General features: G+C 33.6%; 1 long non-coding RNA gene across 2 annotated transcripts; it reads left to right on the forward strand.

Moving 5' to 3' along the window:
• Positions 1-16,112: 16,112 nt before the first annotated feature.
• On the forward strand, positions 16,113-17,757 carry LOC148206002 (uncharacterized). Of its 2 annotated transcripts, none has more exons than XR_015785900.1 (2): positions 16,113-16,808; positions 17,389-17,757. It is a non-coding gene; the product is annotated as an uncharacterized LOC148206002 (long non-coding RNA). The 2 variants fall into 2 exon arrangements; XR_015785901.1 differs by having other exon boundaries at positions 17,412-17,757.
• Positions 17,758-19,201: the final 1,444 nt, after the last annotated feature.

The following is a 19,201-nucleotide window of genomic DNA, read 5'->3' on the forward strand; positions in this document are numbered from 1 at the left end:
TTCTATGGAAGAACATTTTGCAAGGTTATCTAAACAATTGGAGGATATGAGTCTTGCACAAAAGACTCACTTTGAGGAGATTTATGAGTGGCAACGATCTGTTGATGAGTACATGGTTGATCAATTTCTTGATCTTGATGTTCGTCTATCTAACATCGAGAATCATCTCAACATTCAACCTCCCGAGAGATCTCCTAGTCCTGAGTTTTAGATATAGGTTCTATGTTAGACTGTTTTGTTGTTTACTTGCCATTTCATCTATGTTATAATTCTGTCTGTTATGTATCTTCTTATAATGTAATCTTTATTTTCATAAATAAAATGATCTCTTGATTATATGCATCCTTTGATTAATTGAGGGGGAGATCATATTTAAAGGAGCCTTTAACATCCGATCTTTTTGCTTCTGATCAAAAAGGGGGAGAAGAATAATACAAGGGGAGAAGTATAAATTATTACAGGTATTGCTAACCTTGTTGTTGTTTGTTAGCTTGTATGTTTTGCAGGTAAGCCAAACTTGCTTTTAAAATTGAATTTTTGATCATCATCAAAAAGGGGGAGATTGTTACCAATAAGGAGTATTGGTAAATCTTGAAGAAATTTGTTTTGATGATGCTACAAGAAGTTTTAGTTGCAGAAGATATTAGAATTAGTTAAAAGCAATTTGTAGAAATTAAATGTAGTAGGAAATTCTTGTAAACCTTGTAAACTTGCATTTTTAACTACAATAATCGATTATGATTAAGCAATAATCGATTATCACAAGTCATGCTTGAATAATCGATTATCACTTCATATAATCGATTATCACATTTTTGAAAACCTATAACGGACTTGAATAATCGATTATCACTTACAATAATCGATTATTCATGGCAGTTGGGAGCTGACCTTTGGCACTCAGTGTACTTGGCTATATATTTTGTTTTGGAGAAATTAGAAAGTAACGTTTTTTGAACTGAGAAAGCTTAGAACACTGTGTGTCAGAGGAACGTTCTCAGAAATCTTTTTGTTCATTGTTCCCTTGCTTGGTCTTGTGAAAGGAGAGGCTCGCGTATCGTGTGTCGATAGTCGGAGCAGACTCTCTTCAAGTTAGCAAGGTGCTCTGCCTGGTCTTGTGAAAGGAGAAGCTTGTGAATCGTTGGTCGATTGCTGAAGCGGTTCTCTTCAAGTTGGTAGAGTGGTTCTATTCATTTTATTCTTGTTAATTATCTTGTAATATGTTAAACAATTTTTTAGTGAAAAAGGTTAATCACTATTTATAGTGATTAACGACTGGACGTAGAATCTTTTGATTCGAACCAGGATAAAAATTCTGTGTTCATCTTCTTATTCCCTACACTCATTTTATTTTACGTATATCAACTGTTTGATTAATTTTCTGAAAGAAAATTATTTTTACTAAAAGGACCAAATTAAGTTTAATTGTGATCGAATACGCTTTCCACTCTCTGAGTGTTAATTCCGCTGCGCTATACTCTTCGAAAAATACCCCCTCCGATACCATCAATTTTTATTTTTAATTTTATAGTTATAATTATAATAATAATTTTGATTATAATTAGAAACATACTTGATTTTATTTTTATAATTATAATCATGATAATTATAATTATATTTAGAAACATTTTTAATTTTATTACAATAATTATAATCATAGTAATTATAATTATTTTTAGGAACATGTTTAACAACCTTTTTTATTTTTAAATTATTACTACTTTCCGCGTTTGTCGTTTTATCAAGATAATTCTTTTATTTGAACATAAAATACATTCTTCACTTTTACTATATTTACCTTTCTCATAATATAAAATTTTATTTTTCAAATCTTTATTTTCTTCAAGAATATTTTTGTAAATTGATTTTAATTCTTTAAATTCCTTTGTTAATGTTTTTGATAGGGGGCTATGTACAGTTGAACACATATCTCACATATGTGTTTTTGGTGATGACAAAAAAAAATGTTTTATAGTATCTTGCACAACAAGATGACAAAACAATTGCTTGATTATATCTGTGATTGTGCTTGAACTATTTGTTATATGCATTCATTGTTTAAAAATAAATATATAGTTGAAACACTTTGCACATTGGATATCTGCATGAAATAATCAATTACATTGTATGCATAATCTGTTAAATTTCATCAAATATCAGTATATGCTTATCAAAGGCAAAACAACAAAGTTTAAACTGATTACATTATATGTATAATGGATTAAAAGTCGTTGTTATGCCAGTACATGTTTACTGAGTGCATTAAAGTGTTCTGAATGGAAAAAGTTTTCAAAATTGCTGAAGTATGGAACTTAACCGATTATGTTATTTTCCTAATCGGTTAAAATGTGTTTTATATGAAAATCTATTTCTTAAAAAGCCATAACTATCAATAACGGTCATATTTTGAATGTTGTGGCTTGTATGATATGTTTAATCGATTGCATGCACTTTTAATCTGATAAATCCTGTGCAAATGTAAAATGGTTAAAGATGAAAGAAAAGCTTAACCGATTACATTAATTGCTTAATCGATCAAAACACGTCAGAGTTGAAAAATCTATAAATAGACACATTTCTCTCTGTATTTCAACAATTTTATGATTTATATCTGTCATAACTAACTTTATTGTTGAGTTTTAATTACAGGAGCCTCCTTGATGAGTGCATATTTATGCCCACATTTATGCTTTAAAATTAAATTTTTGAGAAATTCATGTGCTTGAATGATTGATTTAAAGAGGATTTGTGATGATTGAAATTGTTGGGTTTGGAAATTAAAGAGATGTAAAAAGTGAGTTTTAGCGCATAAATTATTCTTGGATATTCTAATGTTTATTTGTGCAGCTAAAATTATAAGTTCTATAGGTCCAAATGGCAATTCAAGGCCCAAAATCAGGTTTTATTTGGAAAATAATGTACAGATGGGCCAAACAGGCAGACTTTACCCTTGCACCACCTAAAATCCCTACATACACTCCTATTTCTGAAACAGGTCAACGACCAAGTCCAAACACAAAGTCATTTCTCCTACACCTTCCTAAGTTTCCTACTCTTACCCCTCTTAAATCAGACTCCACCAGATTCTGTCACGTGTCCAAATCCTCACACACATATCTGACCATCTAGAATATGCCACGTCATTAATCCTCTACACACCAAATTGACCTATCAGCTTTTGACACATCATCATCTTCCATCCAAACAGAACCCTAATTTCATTATCCTAACCTAACCCTAGCCGCCACTGCCGTGTCGCCGTCACCACCGCTGCCGCTATGAACCCTAGATCTGACCAACCACCTCATCGCCAACGCCGTCGCACAGCAACCACCGTCAACCACCAAGGTTGCCGCCATCAAACCCGCGAGCTCCTCCTCCATTCGCGAAATGGCCGCCCCCTTCGAAACCCCCTAATCCGGCCACCACACCGCCTCAACCATGGTAGTTTCTCCCTCGCCGTCATCTCCTTCTTCATTGCGAAGCCGCCATCCGCAAGAGGCCACCATCCTCATCCTCGTCGCGACAACGCACATCACCATCTTCCTCGCTCTACTAGAATCGCGAGTTCGTCTTTGCATCTCCACAGAAATCGCGGATCCCTAGCCGCCGCTCTACCACGAGTTCCATCCTCCTTAACACACCACGATTCACGCTTCTCAGCATCTCCACAGCACCGCCTCAGTCTCGCCATCACCACCACGAAAACGCGATATCTCTAGTCAGGAAACCATCGCCACCGTCAAACCCCACCATCGCGAGACCTAGCCGCTGCTATCTCCTCCATTGACGCAACCATCAACACCAACACAACGCTTCCATCGTCCGCGAGCATCTCCTCCAAGCCAGCATCCAAAATGACCACCACCTGCACTCAAAATCCAAACAGCGAAACCCTCAACGCGCTACTCTCCAATTCGCGGTGCAGGCTGATAACAGTTGAAAAACTGTTATTTTCATGCTTAAAATTGACACAAAAAAGCAACCTTTACACTTAGAAACTAGCTTGAAATCATGCTTTTATCCATATTTTCAGAAATAAGAGAGCTGGACAGGTTTATGCTTGATTTCAGTGTTTTTGTGCAGGTTTTAAGGTGAATTTAGTGAAAGAAGTGAAGAAGGGGAGAGATGGAATCAGAAAAGTCAACCAAAAACCAGAAAAGTCAACCAGTCAACCAAAAAGTCAACCAGTCAACCAGAATACGAAAAAAGTCAACCAGACGAGTTTTGGGCCAGTTTTATGCGATTTTATGATCTGTTTGGGCCTGGACCCGTTTTCTATTATTTTTATGTCCTATTTAAAGACCTAGATGTCTTAGGGTTGGTATCTTTGGCAGAAACAAAGCAAACACTCTCTCTTCCACCCCTTTGAAGGAGGATCTTGGATGCTCAGGCTACCTCTTCACCTTTCTAGGGTTTTATCTTTCATTCTTTCATTATTGTTCATCTAGGTTCACCATGAATATGGTGAACTAAACCTTGTATGTTTGTTGGGGAATCAATGTAATCTTTTGAAGCTCTCATATATATGGAATTTGTGCTTGCATCTTAATCTAAGACTTATGCTTTCTTTCATCATTAGTTAGGGTTTTTCCTCTTTGCTCAATGCTTGCTTTATTTAACTCATTCAATGCATGATTATTGGTTTTGTCGATACGGGAACGTACGGGGAAGTCTAGATCCGGGGAATTTCTCCCAATAGTATATTGGTTGCCTTAAGCTCCTGTGCTAAAAAAACTAATTATTAGGAATGCTAGGAATCGTATGAACTCGTAATTAGGGAGAAGCCTTCTTGAAAGGTAATTTAGAGAGTGGCATTAACAATGATGACTTGAATGTTGAATTGCTAAAATATATGAGAGTGGATAAGATGAAATTGACCCCCAACAACATATTCATCAATATATTTCATTGAAAGTGTCTGTCTTTTGTTTTAGCCATTGATCAACCTCATGCATACATGTTTATTTTTGTCTTTTGCATAGTAAAATCCAATTATTTTGTTCTTAAGTCTTAGCTAATCAACAAATCACATAACTAAACTAGGCCGTGAGTCCTTTGGGAGAACGATACTTGGTCTTACCGAGTTTATTACTTGAAACGATTCAGTCATACTTGCCGATTGTTAAACAAGTTTGTGACATCATATTTTGGTGATCATAAATTTGTCCATCACAGGCAGAGGCAGAGGGGGAAGCCCTTTTCCCCAATTTGCTGAAACCCTAATTTTGGGTGGAGAAGGAGATTGACACGTGGCAGGCATTCATTGGGCGCGTCCTTTCTCTGGTCAAAGCTGGTCAACAGGGGTTCTGGTGTAATTTTGGAGAATTCTGAAGGGTCTAAAGTGCAGATAGAAGAAATTTCAGGGTATTTGTACAATTTTGGAAAGTCAGAAAAAGCGAAAAGATAAAATTCACTTGTTGAATTAATTTAATTTGGGAATATCAACAGAAAATATCTTCCAAATAATGTTATAATTATCTAAATCTTTTAGTTATTTAGAAGATATAAGATAAAAGATTTTGTCAACTGAATACTCAGAGTCCAAGCCCAATCAAGCCCTATATAAAGAGATCCAAGGAACTTGACTTCATTCATTCTCTCATACTCCTCTCACTTTTGTTTCATCTTGTATTCAACTCCATTCATGGAGAGCTAAGCATCTAGGGCTATTCTGCTGTAATTCCATGATGGATTCTGAGGTTACGTTCAGTTAATGCAATTGTTTACTTTGATTATTGATTTAAGTTGTTCTCTCTCTATGTCTTTCATCTCTCTATCTTGTTTAAAGTAAATATTTTTGCATCATAATGTGTTTGAATCTACATGCATATTGATTATATGAATTCTAGGGTTTCTAGGTTTAATTGAGAATCTACTTTGATTTAATTTAGGAACTTTCATATGGTTAAATGGTTTTTTACTATCAATTGAGAATGTACTTTGGTTAGTAGTAATAATTTCAACAATAATCAATTGAGAATTTACTTTGATTGTTTAACTTTTAATTTGGTTAGGAGATTTAAGAATAGACATGATTAAACACAATAGAATTTGATTGAGAATGTACTTTGGTTGAATTTATTGTGAATAATCTAGTAAGGTTTTGCATTTGATTGAGAATTTACTTTGGTTAAGTGCATGATCGCCCTCAAATTAATTAAGAATGTACTTTAATTAATTTGAAACTTAAATAATAATCAATTGAACAATTATCTGTGAATAACCGATGATGAATCTATCTTGGAAAAGTAGTGGAATTAGCCTATTTAAACATTTTTGTTTTTAAGTTTCTTATTTATTATTTAAACATTCTTCAACCATTACTTTTATTCATAAGCATTGCATAACATTCATAAGAGTCAGATATTCGAAAGCAATTCCGTGTTCGTTGGGAGACGACTCAGGGTTGCAAGAACAATGTGTTTTCACCTTGTTGATCAAATATGCACTCTAGGTGTACTCTACTGTGATCAATATTCATCTACAGTCAAGGTTGATTGTGTCCCTATTGTTACGGCCAGGAAGAAGACTTTGTGAATTTCTATTACTTACAGTTGGGATTACTTTAAGGGTGACAAAAAGTGGGTGATCTTTCTTAGTTTGTACTATAGTTGACATTGAGTTAGAAAGGAGAGTACATTTGAGAAGATTGTTCTATGTATGTTTTGCTTGTAAGAACTCTATCAATATAGTGGATCCCTTCATCTAAGGTTGATCGAAGGAAGACTGAACGAAGGCAATGGGCCGAACCAGTATAAACAATTGTGTAAATCTCTTTATCCCTTCTCTTTACATTGTTTTTGTTCTTGTTTGATTGAATTCCCAGAAAACTTCAAAGATTTTAAAAAGTTTTTTAAAGAACAATTTTTTTAAACGGGAAAACCAATTCAGCCCCACCCCTCTTGGTTAAGAGTATTGGCCTAACTTTTTCTACAATTGGCACCAGAGCTGGGAATTCGAACTTTACTCGAATCTTAATCGGTTAGGTTTTAAGTATAATCGATTAAATTTTCATGATGGCCAACATGTCTCTGATCATGAACAATAGTGAAATTGATGATGATTTCTTAAATGCAATAGGAAAAGAAATATGTAGTTCTATGATTAACAATTTCTGTGAGCTCGTTAAGATAGGAACATCATGGAAATCATCTCAAAAGGAGGATGAAGAAATTAACTTAATGGGAGAAAGGTTCTCGAAATTTTTGATGAGTAAAAGGAAGTCTGACAAGAACCCTGCAGATGATCAAAAGAGATCTAAATATCAAGATGCACAGCAAAATAAAGGCAATGAAGTTGACTGCAAGCACTCAGAATAACAAATTGATTTAAGTATGATGGCTAAATATGAAATAACTGAAACCAGTAAGGAAAAGAGTGAAAAAGAAGCCATGTGGTATATGGACAGTGGATGTTCCAGACACATGACAGGAGATCCAACAAGATTCATTAGCCTATCCTATAAGACAAGCTGTTGTGTTACATATGGGGACAACAATAAGGATAAAATTGTTGGTATTGGTAAAATACAAACACTTTCCTTATACATTATTGAAAATGTTCTGCTTGTTGATGGGTTGAAACATAATTTGCTGAGTATTAACCAACTGTGTGATAAAGGATTGAAAGTCACTTTTGAGCCTAATTATTGTTTGATCTATCATGCATCTTCTAATGAGCTTGTGTTGATTGGCAAAAGATTTAACAACATCTATATGGTTGATTTTAGAAAAACTTATTTTAAATCTGTAATTTGCTTACTATCTATAGAGGATGATCTATGGTTATGGCATAAAAGACTTGCTTATATTCATAGGCCTCATTTAAACAAACTTGCATATAGAAATCTTGTGGTTTGTCTGCCAAACATAAAGTATTCTGATAGACTTTGTGATGCTTGCCAAAAGGGAAAGCAAACCAGATGATCTTTCAAGCCCAAGAGAGTGATGCCTACTAATAGACCTCCTGGATTATTACACATGGATTTGTTTGGCCCCTCAAGAATCAAAAGTTTGGGTGGAAACCTTTATGGTCTGGTAATTGTTGATGATTATTCTAGATATACTTGGACTTTCTTTCTTGCTTCCAAGAGTGAGAGCCTTTAAAAAGTTCGCTTTTGTCATCAAAATGAAAAAGATATTAAGATAAAATCTATTAGAAGTGATCATGGGAGAGAGTTTTAAAATGAGAACTTTGAGAAGTATTGTGAAGAACAAGGCATCTCACATAATTTCTATGCCCCTAGAACACCTCAGCAGAATGGTGTTGTTGAGAGAAAGAATATGGCTTTAGAAGAGCTTGTTAGGACCATGATGAATGATAGGTCCCTGCCTAAACATTTTTGGGCTGATGTTGTTAGCATAACTTGCTATGTGCTAAATAGGACCACTATTAGACCTATGCTTAAGCTCACCCCCTATGAATTGTTCAAAGGTAGAAAGCCCAATATTACTCATCTTAGAGTCTTTAGTTGTAAGTGTTTTGTTTTAAATAACAGTAAAAACAATCTTGACAAATTTGATTTGAAAGCCGATGAGGCAATTTTCATTGGATACTGCTTGACTAGAAAAGCATATAGGGTGAACAATAAAAGAACCTTGTCTGTTGAAGAATCAATACATGTTTGATAACTCTCCAATTTTGCATATTTTTCTGTGTTTATGAGTCTTTCTTAGTTTCTTTTAGTTTCTAATTGTTTAGAGTTATAGAGTTGCGCAGCGGAATAAAATACTCGGAAAGCGTGTTACGGTCACAAATCGAGTTATGATGGTCCGTTTTAGAAAATCAATTTTCTTAGAAAAAATTTAACAAACACTTGATGTGCATAAAACAGTAACGAGTGTAAGGAATAGAAAAGTTGACACACTGGATTTTTATCCTGGTTCGATTCAAAAGAATCTACGTCCAGTTGTTAATCACTATAAAGAGTGATTAACGATTTCACTAAAATCAGTTTCAGCAAAATACAATTAAGAGTGAATAAACAAACCGAAATATAAAACCTTCCTTCGACCAATGAAATGGAAGCCAACAATCTACACTTTCCTTCAACTCTAGAACAGTGCAGAACAGTTCTTCCTTCGACCAATAGCGTTGCCAACTCGAAGAGAATCGCTCCAACCTTTGACCCACAAAGCGAGAGCTTCTCCTTTTCACGAGACTAGGCAGTGCAATGAACTAGCTTTTGGAACTTCCTCAGATCACACTGTATTCTCAAAAGCTCAGTAGTGTTTCTAAGAGTTCTAGAACTCATCTATATAGCCCACTGTTCTAAAGTTTGCAAAGATGAATTACAACTGCCGCAGATAATCGATTATTGTTAGTGATAATCGATTATTCGAGTCCGTTACAGGGTTTTCAAAAAGTGATAATCGATTATCCTGAGGAATAATCGATTATTCCAGAGACTTTTGGCAGTTCTCATCAGAACTGTGATAATCGATTATTTGGAGTAATAATCGATTATTCCAGAGCAACGAGGTTTTTCAGAAGGGCTCAGGATAATCGATTATAACTTCTAATAATCGATTAAATGCGTAGCAGTTCTAAAAATACGAATTTTTCTAAGTATTACATGTTTAAGGCTTTTCCTAATACATTTATAATCTACAAATTGCTTTTAAAACAACTATAACAATGTATCATCTTTCAGCATCATCAAAATTATTTATCTTCAAATTTACCAATGCTCTTCATTGGTAACAGGCTAGTTTTATGATTTTCTCTTAATTCTTTAGTTTTATAGAATTTTAGTTAAAAATAGGTTTTTAGATGTAATTTGTAGTCTTTGTTAATAATTAGGAAATTATTATTTTTCTGAAATTCTTTCAGTAAAAATGTTTTGTTTTAATTAGGTTTTAATCTCATAATTTTTCTTCTTGTTTGCATGTAATCGTTTAATTCATTTTTTTAGATTAGATTTGATTTGGGCTTGAACAGTCAGAAGAAATGTTGGGCCCTGATCCCTCTTTGGGCTACTTAGTGGCTGAATCTATTGGACAACAAGGAGCAACAATTGAGCTGCTGATGATGCTGGATTGATAATGAAATGTGCTGACCTGCTATACTAGTGTTGCAGCTAATGCTGAAGTTGGTCTACTACATTGAAAATGGGTCGTGCAAGGCTATTACTTTTTGGATTGCACATGATTATTTAGCAAAATATGCCCCTGGAATGTTGCTCCGGTTGCAAGCGCTGGTTAGACTTTGGGTAAGTGAAATTAGGCCGTTGCTGATGACTTGAAAGAAGAGTGGGTCGTTGGCATGGACATTGGGCCTGTAGTTAATTGAAGTTGTTCATTTTGGAGATGTTGGCTTGGCTTAGGGGTTTCTTTCCCACAATTTCATTTGGAAAAGCTCGTGCATTTTAAATCTTGGACAAAAAGCACCCAAAAATTAGGGCTTGCTCGAGAAAAGAAATGAGAGAGAACGCGAAGCGAGATTAGAAAGGAAGAAGAAGCTTGCGACCCTGACTGGTAAGGAAGAAGAGCTTACTAGAGCTACCACGTGGAGAGGATCAAACGACCAGAAGACGCAGTTCGTGATCAACGTGAACAGAGACCGTCCGATGGGGAGAAGCTCGAAGTGTCGAAAGCAAGTTTCTTCCTTTCATTTTCCCCCTTTCTTTTCTCTTTTCTTTTCAAACCCTATATAAAGGGGTTTCTGCAATGTACACAGACCTACACACTTTTTCGCTACAGTTCTCCATTCTTTAGATTAGGGTTTTACTCGCTTTTGTAGAGTAGGGATTTTGTTACTGGATTTCGCGGAGGAATTTACAAAACTGACATAAGTGAGCTTCCTTTATGGTTTCTGGTATGCCTGTAGTGTTAGTTTTTGATTCTGAATAAATCGTTGATGTTACTTTCAGATTCTTGTTCAATTTCTACTTTGTTGTTTTTAAATTCTGTTCTTATTCAGTTTATGATTTCTACAATTGTTTTATTTTGATGTGAAAACGAGTTGGACTCTAGAACTCTACATTCTATGATTCCTTTTTGGAATTAAATGACTCCACAATGAGCATTCTTTATCGAGATCTCTTCACGAGTCAGAGATGAGTCCAATGCATAAAGATTCCTTCAGAGTTATGTTTCTATTTTCTTTTTAAAGTGCATAGCAAATTTATATTTGCATTGATTGAGAATGGGTTGAAATTTCCATTACAAGTTCTGAAATATGAACTATAAGACCCTATGATGGGCTTACTTTAGTCGGAATGTCTTTCTGAGTGTAATTGATACTTTATCCTCAATCATTTGCACATTTAAATTTTGTTCTATACTTTTGCTAATGTTTTGATTACTTGATTTTACTTTTCTAGAAATAGTATTTTTTTTTATTTTGGTTCATCATCTCTTATTGATTTAGTATAGAGGTATTTTGTAAATTAGTTAGATGAATGAGTGTAAAGTGCTAAATCAGGTTTTGTAACAAGAACCAAAATACTCCATAGTGAGATTAAATTTTTACAGGATGTCTTCCTGAAAAGCATTTAGCAATCTTTCATCCAAATCAATATACATTTACCTATAACTTCAGTGTTGCATATGTTCTTAGTGAGTTTCTTATATTTTTTTCATTTACTGAACATGTTTTGGATTAGTTTTAGCTTAGATATAATTTCTTGTTTTCTTGACTGTGTTCTTTTAAATCATGAATTGCTTTGCTTTACATTCTTGTTTCACAGGTTCTTCACTGATTGTTTGATATGGTTAGTAATTAAATTTCTCAATTGTAATATGCATTTCTAGTGTCTTTGTAAAGTAGTAGATCATATTAGCTATAGAAATTAGGTCATGTTTATGTTATTAGGCAGTAGCAATGTTTAGTAGTTTAAGTCCTTTCTTTTGCATTAATTTCTTAGTCTAGTTTAGGTTTCATATTAGAGTTTCATTTTGTTCAGCTTAAATTCTTTAAGTCTTTACTGTTAGTCATTCATTTTTAATGTCCCCACCTGCATTAGTAAATAATTAGTAAATAATACAAGACTGTAACTCTACATTTTAAAACTTAACAAGCTGAGTCCTTATATTGATATTCTGGTCATCCCTATGCTACATTAGTGGGGACCAAGATTTGTTCTGCCTTAGGCAACTGAAATGCAGTTTAACAATGTTGCATTTGATGAGAATGTTGATTGTATTACTAACAAAATGCATCCAAGAGAATGCATATATGTAGGAGATTGCGCATGAGAAGAACTAGAGATTGAAGAGAATTAAGAAAATCACATTTTTGCTGCCACGTAAACTGCGCCTAGCACTGATTCAATCAAGAAATGGAAGGGTCCAAGAAATGTGTCAATAAGCAACATAATTGGGGATATTTCAAAGGGTGTATCTACAAGGAGGCAACTAAACCAATTTTGCATGAATGTTGCATTTGTTTGACAGATTGAACCTAAGAATATAAATAATGCCTTAAATGACGAGAACTGGTTCCTAGCTATGCAATAAGAGTTGAATCAGTTCAAATGGAATAAAGTTTGGGAACTAGTTTCAAGAAAGTCAGCTCAACAGGTTATAGGAACCATGTGGGTCTTTCGAAATAAAATGGATGATTCTGGTGTGATCATCAAGAATAAAGCAAGACTAGTGATGGACAAATTTATGATCACCAAAATATGATGTCACAAACTTGTTTTTCAATCGGCAAGTATGACCGAATCGTTCAAGTAATAAACTTGGTAAGACCAAGTATCGTTCTTCCCAAAGGACTCACGGCCTAGTTTAGTTGTGTGGTTTCTTAATTAGCTAAGACTTAAAGACGAAATATTTGGATTTTTATATGCAAAAGACGAAAATTAAATATGTATGCATGAAGTTTTGATCAATGGCAAAAAGCAAAAGATAAACACTTTCAATGAAATATATGTATGAATATGTTGTTGGGGGTCAATTTCATCTTATCCACTCTCATATATTCTAGGAATTCAACATTCAAATCATCATTATTAATGCCACTCTCTAAAGTACCTTTCAAGAAGGCTTCTCCCTAATCACGAGTTCATACAATTCCTAGCATTCCTAATGATTAGTTTATAAGTGCAGGAGCTTAACGACAACCAATATAATATTGGGAGAAATTCCCCAGATCTAGACTTCCCCGTACGCGCCCGTATCGACAAAACCAATAATCATGCATCGAATGAGTTAAACAATGCAAGCATTAAGCAAAGAGGAAAAACCCTAACTAATGATGAAAGAAAGCATAGATCTTAAATAAAAGATGTAAAAACAAATTCCATATATGAGAGCTTCAAAAGATTACATTGATTCCCCAACAAACATACAGAGTTTAGTTCACCATATTCATGGTGAACCTAGATGAATAACAATGAAAGAATGAAAGATAAAACCCTATAAAGGTGAATAGGAAGCCTCAGCATCCAAGATCCTCCTTCAAAGGGGTGGAAGAGAGAGTGTTTGCTTCGTTCCAGCCAAAGATACCTAACCCTAGGAAACCCTAAAGCTTATATATTATTCGTAAATTACAGAAAATTAGGTCCAAGCCCATAAAAGTGCCGCTCAGCGGTAAGTGCGTGAGTCATTTCTTCCCCTCAGCGGACCTCCCGTAAGCTCCTGATTGCCGCTCAGCGGTAAACTGCCGCTCAGCGGTGACTTCGGCTTCTCCTTTTGCACTTTTTGATGTCTTTTCTGATTCCATCTCTCTCCTTCTTCACTTCTTTCACCAAATTCACCTTAAAATCTGCACAAAAACACTGAAATCAAGCACAAACCTGTCCAGCTCTCTTATTTCTGAAAATATGAAGAAAAGCATGATTTCAAGCTAGTTTTTAAGTGTAAAGGTTACTTTTTGTGTCAATTTTAAGCATGAAAATAACAGTTTTTCAACTGTTATCAACTAGTAGGAAAAGGTTACAACCAAGAAGAAAGAATTGACTATGATGAAACATATGCCCTTGTAGCTAGATTGGAAGCTATAAGGATCCTTCTTGCAATTGCCTCAACGCTGAACTTCAAGCTATACCAAATGGATGTAAGGAATGCCTTCTTAAATGGATACATCAAGGAGGAAGTATTTGTGGAACAGCCCCTTGGCTTTCAAAATTTTGAGTTTCCTGATCATAGTTTCAAACTAAAGAAAGCCCTATGTGGTCTCAAACAAGCTCCAAGATCATGGTATGAAAGGTTAAGTGAGTTCCTTATCAAGAAAAAGTTTCAAAGGGGTAAAGTTGACTCAACATTATTCATTAAAAAATCAAGAAAAGATTTATTGTTTTGTACAAATATATGTTGATGATATAATATTTGGATCAATCAACTAATCCGCTTCTATCCAAGTAACTCTCTAAGAATATGAAGGAAGCATTTGAGATGTCTATGATGGGGAGTTAAACTACTTCCTTGGACTACAAATGAAGCAAGAAGAAGATGACATCTTCTGTCATCAAACAAAATATTGTGTTGATCTGTTGAAGAAATTCAAGATGAATGATTGTAAAGTTGGCACAAAATAAACAATCGTAACAAATATAATAGGTGGTAGAGAAGAAAGTTCCTCAAAGGAATCTTTCATGGATATTGAGTTAGCACGACTCAAAGATGGTTATCACCAACAATGATAACCTCCTCACTAACAAGGGGCTACCAATATTGGGGAGTTGGAAAGGGAGAAGGAAGTGACAATGAAGTAGATGAAAAACTAGGAAAAAAAGTTCAAAATCTTGAAAATTCATGGCTAAAGAAGTAAAAAGAATTATTACTACTAAAAGGGTTTATATGGGGAAGATGACAAAAACGTTTGAGACGTTTGAAGCACCTTGGTGGCACTAAATGATGATACCATTTTAAACGCCATATCCCTAAGGCTACATGTCATAAAAAGGCATAAGTGTTTGTTGTTAGAAAACATTACATTTTTTTTCAAACAAATCATTATAAGGAAAAACCCCTTATTTAATTGCATGGTGATTATCTCCTTTAGCTAACACGTTAGGATAACTTTAATGGTTGAGAGATAAATCAATATGGCTAGAGGTTGCAAAGTCTTTATCTTGTTCTATTTTTAGTCTCAAGGTCTCAATCTTGTTCTATTTAAACTCAACTGCAAAGTCTTGACCTTGTTCTAATTAAACTTGATTGCAACTAGGAACGACAATATGCTTCCCTTATAAGAAATGTGGGCTAATTTTTCTGCTTTGCCCCATATAACATTTGGCTTGTAAGCCTATGGGCCGTCTCACATAAAAAAAATTGCTAATTTTTTTTGTGTAATTTTCTCCCTTAATTATAGCATGTAAAATACTACGATGAATTGTTTTAATTAATAACCTGATTTTTATTTATTTAAATTAGTAGAAATAATAAATTCTATAAACCTATTTCTTAAAATAAGTAATATTCATAACTTTATAATTTTTAATTTTTTTAGTAAAAGTCTATTAGAAATTTTATAGAAAATGTAGATAACTAAAATAATTACAGAAATTAAATTTCAAGTAACTAAAGTTGTCAAACAAAATTGGGAACTAATGAAAGACACTTTTGAAAACAAACTTAGTTAATGACAAACCCACACAATACTCATGTTAATGGGACAGATTGTAAGCCATATACATATTTTGAGACAAATCCATACAATGCAGACTATGCGGGCCAGTGTGAGTTGATGGTTATGCAAGACAAACCTAAATGGGTGAGTGGGCCAAAATATGTAGTCTCTACACACTTTGTCTTGGGGGTTTGCAAATGGTTCGTCCTTGTCATCCCTAATTGCCACGTCTTTGACTTCATTATTTTTAAAGCTTCTAACTTACATGTTATTGAACAAATGTTATCTTAAATTAGTTATCTATGGTGAACCTTTGATAATGATAAAACTCGTTTATCTATCAAATGATTCATCTACACCTTATTTTTTCTTTCAAGCTGGGGCCTTATATATAGGGCTGGGCATAGTTCAATAAATTATAATGTAACTACAGTTAACCATACTATAGTATACTTAAAAACACTAAATTTGTTTTAACTAAAAACTAAATAAACTATTCTATAGTACAGATAAAAAAAAACTGCACTTTACAGAGTTTGAGTACAGTTAACTAGAACCACAAATTTTTTTTTTAATAAAAAATTTCACAACCATGAAACATCCCTAAACAAACGTAGGACAGAAGCGCGTACTGGTTGTGACCTTTCTTGGCCTAATCAACATTGGGATGAACAGCATTGGCCACTAAGCCCAAATCCCACCTTGCTTTCCTTATCAAACCGATTAAAATCTTGGTAAATCGATGTGTCGCTCTAGAAGCATCGTGCAGCAATAAATCGAACACCTTAACAGTTAACAAAACATCAGAAGAGGGTGTGTGTCGTTCCTTTGATCTGAGCTTCGGTTAACGCCGACGCCTTTTCGGGCTCGGGAGATTTGGGGGCCGGAGGAGTGATATGCGGCGGGGGGTTTCGAGATTCCAGCGGGGATTGTAAAGGTGGAGATCACGGCGGCGGATTTTGAGATTCTGGCGGGGATTGTGGAAGCGGAGAGCGCGGCAGCAGAGAAAAAATGTGGGAGGGATCGGGGTCGGGCTTGATGACGACGACTTTTTGGTCGGGGATGATCTCTTCGGTGTGGAGTCAAGGAGAGAGAAACCGTCGATGTCGTCAAGGGGAGAAGCGTTTTCGTCGGAGAAGAATTCAAAGGTTTTGGTCTTGAAAGCGAGGGCGAATTTCTGGAACATTTTTTAGCGCGGCGGGTGTTCGATTTCTTTGATGAATCCACAGTCGCAGTCGAGACAGACCATGGATGTTAAGATTCAAGTTTAATTTCTTAGTTGCTACCAGGTAGTATTATTGTTGATATTTTCTGTACCAGTTTACTGAATTGTCTTAGTGTATTTGAACTAAAAACTAGTTCAGTTCAATCTTTTTGAACTATTTTTTAGTTCAGTTCAGTTCACTTGAACTATTTTATAATTAACTACAATTATTTAAAGTACAGTAAACTGAACTGCATTTTGCCCACCCCTACTTATATACCTATTCAACCCAAGATTTTCATATCTCGATATACTTGGAAGGGACCCCAAGATATTCAAAGCTAATTATGTTACTAAAGATATTTTTGTTATCAAACAATAAAAATATATTGATATGATAGAAAATTATCCTCGTAAAGATTATAGGTCGCATAATTTGTTTAAGGTAACTAAATGTGTTATATATTTTATTCATGGAAAAATAAATCTATAGATACACGATACACCTCATGAAGTGCTCCCTCAAATTATTTTTATCACTTACTATATTATCTCATTCAATAGTCTCTTAATTTTTAGAAACTTAAATGTCTAAGAATCTTTTAGGTTGTGTTCGTTTAAATGATTTACTATTTAGAGAGATTATCACATATGGATATGCACAGATTGTTCATGTTCAGATCTGCAGATTTGATGGTGAACGCTGACAACGTGGAATCTAACTAACACCAGAACATTCGCAATGGTCTCCACAGTGACTCTGTCATCCTCATGGAAAGAACACCATGATGAAGGGCTTCGTCAAGATACATGCTAAGAAGACCGACAACAACATATATCTCAACCGCATTCCTCTCCTTGTCAACAATGTCTCTTGAGGTTGAAATCGTGTAAGCAAAGATAAAGAAGAAGAGGGGATTGGGTAAGGAACCGATTAGAATCGGTTCTAGTGAGAGAAAATTGAGGAGTAACCCACTGCCCCTTTGATTAGGATTTTTTTTCTTTTGATCAATAATACTTTTTACTTTCCTTTATTTTTACTTTATTATTATTATTATTATTATTATTATTATTATTAATATATTAAGATGTTTTAAGATGTATTTTAAATTTGAAAAAAATATAACAATTGAAATTAAAAATATAGTTACAATTGAAATTTTATTAAATTTTATCATGGATTATAATTAACTAAGTACTAGAAATTGAATAATTTTTTTCATACAAATTTTGAAATGTATAAAATTATTATGTGAGGATAAGTATTTTTGTTTCCTCAACATATTAGCGATCAACTATTATTTAGTAATTGAGTTTTAGTGGAAAATATATTTTGACAAAAGATAAAGTAGTAAAAAAACATTTAATTTTAGTATAAAAACAAAAAATAATACTACTTGACTAAATTATATATTAAAATAATATAATTTTAAAAAATTAATATCCTAAAAAATATATTTCATTAATTATTTATTAATTTTTTAATTCTACTATTTCAAATAATTTTCATAAAAATATATGTTATTCATAAATATCATTTTATATAACTATTACTATTAAGATTAATTTGATAATCTTTATTTTTTATTTATCAAAAATATATATTTATCACATCAATCAAATCTTTAACAAATTTTTACAAAATTTATTTTCAACTTCATGTTCAATCACTTCTAAATTCCTTGGAAAAAAATGAACACACTTTTTATTCTCAAATTTTCTTAAATTTATTCATTCACTCTCTCTCAAATTCATCCTCACAAGTAAACTCAACCTTAGATATAAATAGCTTCTTGGTCAAAATTAGATATTTAATACTCATAATTAGAATTAAAAGTTTGACTCTTTTAAGACTCACTGTCTTAGCTTAAAAAAGACCTTCATACTCATCATTAGAATTAAAATTTTGAGTCTTGAAAGCCTTACTTTCCTTATCTCAGAAAACCTTCATTCATTCCCAATAAGAACATGAGAAATCTAGCTTAGAGCTAACTTAAATAACTTTCCCAAGTTAATGATAAACATGGTGATAATATCTTATATAATTACTAAAATCACAATTAATGGTGTAATCTAACTAAGTAACAACTAAGTGGAAGGTATAATGTGTGTTATATATTACGTATAAAAAGCGAACAACTTTTCGAATCAATTAACAATTTCTAGAGCCGATTTTGAAATCAAATTTATACAAAAAAAACAATATTGTAATTATTTATTTTCGAATCAATTAACGAATCAGTGAATCATTATAATTCATTCTTTTTTATATGCAGTAAAAGTCTACACCTTCACCATTTTACAATCTCCATTTTTATTTTCCTTTGCATTAGATTTATTACCTAAAAAAAATCAAAGTCAGGTAATTTTTTTAACATATTTGTTTGTATAAGCATGATTTAATTTGTACTTCTTACTACAAACATTATGATATGGAGAAATTTCAATCCACAAATTGATTGTTACTACGGTCTAAAT

This window comes from Vigna umbellata, chromosome 1, assembly GCF_029865625.1.
Source record: "Vigna umbellata cultivar VRB3 chromosome 1, Vumbellata_1.0, whole genome shotgun sequence".
NCBI lineage: Eukaryota > Viridiplantae > Streptophyta > Magnoliopsida > Fabales > Fabaceae > Vigna > Vigna umbellata.